Below are 9065 nucleotides of genomic sequence, written 5' to 3' on the forward strand. Positions count from 1 at the left end.
TCTATTTAAGAAACGACATACTTAAGTTGAAAACAGGATGTCCATAGACATCTACCTAATATTAACATCAGAAATAACAATACCGAAACAAAAAAAAAACATAGCTATTTAAACCATAAAATCTGGATGTAAATTGCACTGATTATTTGAATGCCAGAAACAAAACAAAATAAAACCAATGGGCACTTACAGAAAATAAATCAAAAACTCTTTAAGATTTCATATTATATTATTAGGGGAATAGACAACTGAATCATTATAGATATTTACTATGGATTTATGCAATGGTTAGAAACAATGAAATGGATAACCATGCAGTACCATCTTCGCTTTTTAAAGGGTAGTTAGAACTGTATCCATACTATTAAGGTAAGTTGAATACACATTCTTGTACACTTACACACAGAAATGCAATGCACAAAGAAATTTTATATACATGACGTCATGTATTGATATTTTAATAGATTCCTATGTGAAGGAGGGGAATGAATTCAGGGTTAAGGATATAGGAAAGAACAAAAAGAATTGAAAAAATAAATAAATAAAAGGGCTTTAAGTGGACCAAGGTGGCAGTGTGCCAACAGTTGAGGATTATCAGGATTATGATTAATTAAACTTTCCTCACTAGTAGAACAAATTTATTTTAATGTTGCCCTTCTGGAAAGACTCCTGAACTGAGCCAGAAAATGTTAGTCTTTCTTCTGCCAAATTTGCTATGATACTGACTAGCATTATAAACTTAACCAAGTTGCATCAACTCTTAGATTGTTGATTTCTTTCAGTGCAGATGTCTGACAAGATGCTCCATAAAATCTCTTCTCACTTTAAATTTTGATACAAATATATTCATTTGTTTATATATACTGTAAGAATCATACATGCATACGGTTACTAGAAGTAATTTAGTTCTTAGTTTTAAAAACCGGGCTGATGAAGGAAGCCCTTTTCTCCTTTAGTCAATATGAAGAAAAGAGCTTTCCTATCTTACACCACAGGACCTGCTGGTGTTCACTTGCGTTTTGGGGTGTCTGCCTGGATTTGGTGATCTTGTGGAGGTAACAGAGCACGTGATGTTGGGGTAGGTATGACTATGCTCCAGGATCAGTACTTCCCACCTTAAGTATCAGGTGGTGCCAGAGGCTTGGTTAGCGCTTCAGGAATTGTTTATTATTGTGAATAGACTCTCAGGACAGATTTGACTTCCGCCTTGCTCCTGATTCACCACTCTTGCCTGCTTTGTCACTCAGCTCTGAGGTCCACTCTAACTTCCTCTCACCTGCTTGGTTCTTTGACTTGTTATTGTTCTTTGACTTTGGGATGACTGTGGCCTGGATGGGATCTTCTTGGATATATTTGATGTGGTGGATATATTTGTGGCTGCTACTCCTTAAAAGCATCTGTACAGAGAAATGATTCTAATCCACTGCCCTGAAATCCTTAGGTGCTGCCATACCACTCTAGTTCATTTTGGCATCCTTGTCTCTGTTGGGTTAAGCAACTTGCAATAGGAACTTGATAACTCTGATGAAATCTTGGATTGAACTAAATTATAGCAAGCAATTCCCATTTGGTACATTTCTATAGTTCCAGTGTACTTACTTTCCTGGTGGAAGGAAATCCTATTGGATATATGGCTGGTACTCTATCTAAATTAGTTTTTCAAGACAAAATTTTCTCATAGTCTTAGTTTCTTATAATTCTAAAAGTGCTTAAGTACATGCTCTATGACAGCTTGACTGTGCTGGGAATTGAACCCAGAGCCTCTAGCTTGCTAGACTAGTGCTCTACCACTGAGCTATACACCCCCAAGTCCCTGTACTGAGATTAAAAAGGAAGAAAGGACTACAGAGGGAAGAAGGCTGTGAGCTCTCATGTATTAAAATACTTTATGTTCTTCCTCATGTTTTTTCATGTACTGTTCTCTATATGTATTATAACCTTTTAATTTTTTTACATATTCATACATGCACTCAATAAAACAGTATAATTTGATCAGTTTAATTCCCCTGTACCTCCCCTTTCGTTCCCCACTGTTCCCCTGCCCTCTTCCTTTATTTTACTGGTCTCTTATTTTTTTAAAAATTTGTTCTAATTAGTATACATGACAGTAGAATGCATTTTCACACACTGTACACAAATGGAGCACAAGTTCTTATTCCTCTGGCTGTACATGGTGCTGTCATACCAGTAGTGTAATAATACATATATATGGGGTAATAATTTCTGTCTAATTTTACTGTCATTCCCATCCCCACCATCCCACCCCTCCCCTCATTCCCCTCTGCACAATCCAAAGTTCCTTCATTCTCCCTGTACACAGAATATTATCAGAGAAAATATTCTGCCTTTGGTATTTTGGGATTGGCTTATTTCACATAGCATGATAGTCTCTAGTTTCATCCATTTACTGGCAAATGCCATAATTTCATTTTTCTTTAAGACTGAGTAATATTCCATTATTTATATATACTACATTTTCTTTATCCATTCATCTGTTGAAGGGCATCTGGGTTGGTTCCATGGTTTAGCTATTGTGAATTAAGCTGCTATAAACATTGGTGTGGCTGCATCACTGTAGTATGCTGATCTTAAGTCCTTTGGGTATAAACAGAGGAGTGGGATAGCTGGGTCAAATGGTGGTTCCATTCCAAGTTTTCCAAGGAATCTCCATACTGCTTTCCAAAGTGGTTGCACCAATTTGCATTCCCACCAGCAATGTATGAGTGAATTATTTCCCTTTATCCTCATAAAAACTTTTATTGCTTGTATTCTTGATAATTGCCATTCTAACTGGAGTGAGATGAAATCTTAGAGTAGTTTTGATTTGTATTTCTCTAATTGCTTATTTATGTGTATATATCTTATGGAGGTCAAATTCCTTCTAATAAAAGAACATTAAACCAAATCCATATATAACAAAATAATTGCAATTCAATCCAATGATTACAAATACCCAAAGTAACTAAGTTAAAGTTTTTTCTTATAATGTTACTTGTACTTATAAGTTTCTTATCAATTTTTTTAGATTCAAGTTTTCTAGATTTCCCTTGAGTAAATAAATTCCAGAAAAAGAAGTATTTAATTAGAAGCTATAATGTATTTATATTCTGTAATACCACAACATAATAAAGAATTTACCTCATTGTAAATCTGAAGTAAGTAATATTTTCAGAATATTTTTATAACCTGTATCATGCACAAGGTACATTTTTAAGGCCCCTCAACTACAAGCACTGCATTTCTTTAACTGTCCTTTAGTGTGCATTTTTATATTTTATTTCATATTCAACTCTTTCACTCTAAATTCAGTACTGTGATTACTACTCATCTCAGTTTAATTTCAATGCTAGCCTTTCCAATTGTTTCCTAAATGCTCAATTCCTTACTTATGTGCAGTAGATTTCTCATACCTCATAGAATTCCAATCAACATTTCTCAGGGCACTTTGCATTTTTTCAAAAGCCTTTTTTTCCCCCAAAGTCAAAAATGCTTGCATTGTTTCTCTTCATAAACAGCATACTCTCTTGAGCATTTCAAATCAAATAATAAGTTGATAACTAGATTCGAGATGCTCCCAAGCTTCAATCTGATTTATCATACTTGGCTGAGTTTTTAGGAAAAGTTCCAGGAAATATATAAATAACAAAACAGCAACAACAAAAAAAGTTCTTCCCTATAAAAACTAGACAAGAAAACTCTTAGAAACAGAAAACAATGTGATGAGGACAGAACTTTGACTCTTCCCTGTAATTAAATTGCTATTATCCTAATCAATACCAGTGTAATTAAAATCTTTCACAGTCAATATTCCAGCCTTTTCATGACTGTTCACTGTTTTGTGTTAAAAAGAGTTACTCCTTTCAGTTTCCATATAGGTTGTTTTCACATAGAATGCATCATCTGAAAGAATGAGTGGATACCAGTTTTTGAGAAAGAGGGAGAAAGAGAAGGGAGGGAAGTTGAGAAGATATGAAAGGTGGTAAAGAGAGAGAATGAATCACAATTAACAGATGGCTTTGATCACTAGTTCCATTCCTTAGATACTTGCTCAATTCACAACATATTTTTTCTTAGTATATATGACAAAGAAGACTATTTTGTCTATATGTAAAACATGAGTATATCCAATTTACAACAGTCTCAAGGACTTATAAACACTCAAGTATGTGTTCAAGGCTAGGGAAGTAAAGCTAATGAAGAAAATAAATGTAGTTTTTGTTTTCAGGACACTTATGCTCTTGACTAAAGTCAAGATAAGATATCAATGGGAAAAGCAAAGCATTGCTCTGGTTGATAATTTTGTCAGTAGAATGTTAAACAATAGAATCAGTGTAAGTGCTCATTGTTTTCCTTGTGTTTGAAGAACCTGTGTTTTTTTGTCTCTGAGTTGGCATTGCATGTCACATAGCTTTTCTTACTTTATGTTCCAAGGACACAATTTTGAGGTCTAAAGATATGTTTTCAGAAATTTACAGAATAATATTTAAAATTATGAATTTTTTGTCAAGTTTAAAAATTGAGAAAATTTTCAATAATTGCAAATTTCTGAATTTTTTTTTTCAAACATGCCAGTGATCCATTGAAAGCAAGCCTGAGATTCCACATGGAAATGGCTCTAGAGGAATAAAAGTTGTCTATTTAAATTGGGTTTATAGTCTCTAATAACCTATAGCTTCCTCCAGGCTTGTTTTTTCATTTATATTAATTGCTACAGGTTATGGATTCACAAGCCTTACCTACACCCTAGAGTCATGTGGAGGGAGAATTATGAGAGTGGAAACCCAGCCCTCCCTCATGCTGAATCCTAGCCATATATCTTTGAACTTTGGATTTATGGGTCCAGTAGAACTAATCATTGGAGTGTGTGTGTGTGTGTCTGTTTATGTGTGTGTATGTGTGTGTGTATGTGTGTGTACATATACATAAATGTACATATATATATATATATATATCTCAAAAAAGTAGGCTATTTTTAAAATTTTTTATTAGATCATTATAGTTATACAGAGTAGTTGGGTTCATCTTGACAAAATTGTACATGCATGCAATTTGATTTCAGTTCATATATCACCCATTTGCCCTCCCTCCTCCCTCCCTTCATGCTCTATCCTCTACTCCATTGATCTTCCTTTTGTTCATCTATTTATTTTTTATTGTTATTTTTCTCCTTATACATAAAGGTGAAATTCATTGTGGTATATTTATATATGCACATAGCATCAACCTTTTAAAAATTCATTACACATTTCCTCCCCTTTCTTATCCCTCCTCTCTCTCTCTCTCAATCTCCTTCTACTTAACTGATCTTCCCTATATATCCATGTGATATATGATCCATGATATCTGATCCACCTCTCTGCTTTCCTTTGTTTTGCTCTTTCACATATGAGGGAAAATATTTGAACCTTGATTTTCTGTGTCTGGCTTATTTCACTTAGCATGATGTTCTCTGTTTCTATCCATTTACTAGCAAATGCCATAATTTTATTCTTCTTATGGCAAGTAAAACTCTGCTGTGTATTTTTACCACAATTTCTTAATCCAGTCATCTATTTATGGGCATCTGAGTTGATTCTATAATTTGGTTATCGTGAATTGTGCTGCTATAAACATTGAAGTGGGTGTATCAATTTAGGATGCTGATTTTAGTTCTTTTGCATAAATACCAAGGAGTGAAATGCCTGGATCATAAGGTGGTTTCATTCCTAGTTTTATGGGAAATCTCCTTATTGCTTTCCAGAGTGGTTCATAAGTGTTAAGCAGGCTGTTTTAATTTAACTGTAGTTGAGGACCATTGCTATGACATTTGGGGTTTTTATTGGTTATTTTATATTTTCAATGGTAGAAACATTAAAATACAGCATTCCTCTTCTTTTTTTTTAAACCTGGATTTAATTTGTAACACTAATCTGGAATATACAACATATTTGTCTAGTATTTATTGAGACTGAAAAAAGTATTCCTCCTTACATGACCTGGGCTCTGGTCACAGCCCTGTTGTCCAGAGCCTCATAGAGATTTTTGTACCCAAAAATGACTCAAGGAGAGTGATTCTGCTTATCAAACTCATAGAAAATTGATGTATTTATTAATTTATAGCTAAACATTTACAATGAAAAGATAATTTACAAAGGAATACTTTTGTTGTGGGTCATTAAATCCTGTCTCTAGGTTGAAGGTCTACATGGGATGTCAAATTATGATCACAAAACTGTGAGGTTGGTATCAGAACAAAGAATATGAAGGTCAGCTTCCATACTTGTTGACTAAACTGATGGGAACATGAGTGGCTACTACTCAGGGTTTCCTGGACATCTATCTCACCACGACCACAGTGGATGTCCTGTGTGCTTGACTGTGTGAGAGCTTCCCAGGCCTCCTTGGGCTTGTGTCTGTGGATGCTTGATAGTATGTACTTGTTCCCCAGATGACACATTTCCTCCAGTACAACTTTACAAATTGAACTTCAGATATAAAATCTGAGTTAAAGTTCTGTGGGTATCTCACTGTAAACCTTTGTATGCTCCAATAATATGAATGATCTTTTCATAAATGAGGATCTGTCATACTTTCCTGAATTAGAAGTTCCTTGAGGGTAAAAATATAATATACTTTAAAATTCTCTTTAGTTGCCACTCATGCTGTTCCTCAACCCTACTGCCAGGACATAACTCTGGGCATAGGAAATGGAGAAAGTATTCCTCAGTAATGGGCATAGACATGCATAGTATCTCATTTATACATATTATGTTAGATGCATGTATATAGACTCTCTCATAATATTGTCCCATTTTCTAAATGATATAATTAAAGTTGAGAGAGATGAAATAAATTGTTTATTTTTGCAGCTAATACATTGGTAGCACCTATATTTAAATCTGTCTCTTTGACCTTGAATTCCGAGAGAGAGAGAGAGAGAGAGAGAGAGAGAGATATGAGAGATAAATTGCATTAGATTGCCCCTTAATTAATATAACTTGTTGCCTCAGATAATATATGATAAATAAATATATTCTTTGTTTGAGTTATAATTGAAAAACTATAATTTATTACTCAATCATTTTCTTACAGCTTCTACCTATTTTCATTTCCTGTTTGTAGAGATTTTGGGAATGAGGTGGATTTTAATTTTTTTAATTATTTAATGCTTGGCAGTCTGAGCACTTAGTAACTACTCAATAAATATCCTGTGTGGCAATAAATGAAGGGAATTATAGGGTAATTTCTACTCTATATCTAGGGTAAAAAAAGCTAAAGGTGTGTTCAATCTTTTTCTCTTCTCTTCTCCCAAAATGCAAACAATATAAAGTCATATTTAATAAAAAGTTATTGCTGCATGCATCCAGAGAAAGCACTTGCTCTTTAAAATGATTCACTGCAGACAGATTAGAAAAATGGGAAACATTTTGTTAAAAAGTAAATCCTGCAATAGAATGAGACTTCTTCCTTATAAAGTGAGTGGGTTGATGTAAACACCAGTACCATCCTGAGCAATGTCAAATCAGGCAACTCAGACAATACAAATTGGGACGATTTGGGTTTGAAACATACGTGTTTCACCTGAGATGATGTCTGACAACATTGTAGCACTACTAGTCAAGGGTGCTGAGAGCAGAGAGAAGCAAACAGTAGGTTCTTCTGTTCTACAGCAAACTGGTTCCTAACAACGGGAGGGAATTCTTAGAAAAGGTTTTTCTGTACTAGTCCAGCTGACACCCTACTGGCAGCCTTTCTGCATTCACCCTGGTGCTCTATTTGAAGTGCATCTTGTAGATACAAGCTAATGGCCCCAGATGACACTGGGTAAAGACTAGACATTGAACCAATGTCCTAACAAACCGCTTTAAACTGTATTTCTTGGAACACGGTGTGCCATCTGTTTCCCAAAACCCCAACTACTGAATTTCAGCAGTTATTTAAGACTCGTTAAGCAATAAAATAATGAAAATAGTGATGTAGTTACATTCACATGAGTTTTATTAGTTCTAATGTGTAATTTTAACTTTCTGGAAGTTAATTTTCTATAGTGCAAGCCTATTATGAATGTTGCTTTGCAAGCAACATATTTCATTTCTTATATACAATGATACAATGTCTTCTTCTAAAGTCTTCTTTTTTTCCTTGATTTCCTAGGGCAGTTAGTTTATTGTTAAGGATTATTCTCAAAATATTGTGATCTAATTCTTTAGTTTTTATTTTCTATTTATTTCCATCAAGCTCTTTAAAGATTACCATTTAAAATTATCTTGTATTCTATAAAGATTTGACAAATGAAGCTGATTATAGATCCTTGCTGTTTTTATTATGATTTACCTAGTTACAATAATAACCCTTACTCATAAAATGCTACCACTTCTTTTCTACCTACCTTAAACCTGCAAGAGCTATGATGTTATCTTATTTGGAACAGGAAGAATCCACTAAATAGTATTTTTTTTACCTAATAAATTCACACTTCCACCCCACTTCATACAAATAGTGAAGGATTTAGAGCTGTTACTTCGTAGAAGAGCTAACATTTAAAGAGTATTATGTAGAGACTACCACATGATGCATTTTACATGCATGACTTTTTTAACAGGTCTACATCTGTGAAGCAGTTACTAATATCCCAATTAGTAGACAAGGATGAGAACCTTAAGATATGGATAAGAACTTGGCAGTTAGGAATCCACTCTGATTTCAAAGCACTTATCACTACTCCTTCACTGTTTCTGTAAATATTTTATTTTTTAAAACTTATTTATTGGTGCTTTCAATTGTGCAAAATAGTGTGTTTCATTGTGGCACAGTCACACATGCATATAACATAATTTAATCATCTGTAGATAACTTTATATCTGATTTAAAAATCATTTACAAAAATGATCATACTAGGGCCGCGGTAGGGTGCTTGCCTTGCACGTGGAAGGCATTGGGTTTGATCCTCAGCACCACATAAAAATAAAATAAAAGGTATTATGTCCATTTACAACTAAATTTTCTAGACACATATAGTCCTCTGCCTTTATCTTTACATTCTATGGATTTGCAACAGTTTGATATATAGCATTATCCTCTGATTT

The 9065-nt window shown here is 34.0% G+C and overlaps 1 non-coding gene across 1 annotated transcript; it reads right to left on the reverse strand.

The window, feature by feature from the left end:
* Positions 1-1733: 1733 nt before the first annotated feature.
* On the reverse strand, positions 1734-1805 carry Trnaa-agc. The gene has a single exon. It is a non-coding gene; the product is annotated as a tRNA-Ala (tRNA).
* Between the last annotated feature and the right edge of the window lie 7260 nt (positions 1806-9065).

The sequence above is a fragment of the Marmota marmota genome, unplaced genomic scaffold (genome assembly GCF_001458135.2).
Source record: "Marmota marmota marmota unplaced genomic scaffold, marMar, whole genome shotgun sequence".
Classification (NCBI taxonomy): Eukaryota; Metazoa; Chordata; class Mammalia; order Rodentia; family Sciuridae; genus Marmota; species Marmota marmota.